General features: G+C 32.7%; 1 long non-coding RNA gene across 1 annotated transcript; it reads left to right on the top strand.

Moving 5' to 3' along the window:
* The first annotated feature begins 6 nt into the window (after window positions 1-6).
* On the top strand, window positions 7-368 carry LOC105461779. The gene is made up of 2 exons (XR_975976.1): window positions 7-118; window positions 249-368. It is a non-coding gene; the product is annotated as an uncharacterized LOC105461779 (long non-coding RNA).
* The last annotated feature ends 81 nt before the right edge of the window (window positions 369-449 follow it).

The raw sequence follows: 449 nt of genomic DNA, 5'->3' as shown, positions 1-449 counted from the left end.
CGAATGTCTTAAAAATATATGTCCAACGAATATTGAAATAGTATGTCGCAATAGCGAAAGCAGTAGCGTTGTGAGTGGACCCACAGAATCAGTACAAGAATTTATTCAAAAATTACAGGTAAAGGTGAACATCAATCGTATATTATAAGTGGAAAACTTAATAAACAATTTTGAAATATTTTTTTAAATTTATGCCAAAATTTGTCGCACAAGAATGTTCTTACTAATATTTATTTTTGTATTATCAGGTTAATAATATTTATGTGAAAGAGATCTACTGTAACATGCCATATCACAGTTCTTACCTCATAGCCATGAAATCTCAGCTCTTGTCCAATTTGAACAAAATAATACCACATCCGAAAAAACGAAGTCCAAAGTGGATCAGCACTTCCATACCTCGTGCCGAATGGCACACTTCAGCATCAAAATTATCATCGGCGGAATAT

Source organism: Wasmannia auropunctata, unplaced genomic scaffold (genome assembly GCF_000956235.1).
Source record: "Wasmannia auropunctata unplaced genomic scaffold, wasmannia.A_1.0 LD278083.1, whole genome shotgun sequence".
Classification (NCBI taxonomy): domain Eukaryota; kingdom Metazoa; phylum Arthropoda; class Insecta; order Hymenoptera; family Formicidae; genus Wasmannia; species Wasmannia auropunctata.
This window is presented reverse-complemented; position numbering and strand designations above follow the sequence as displayed.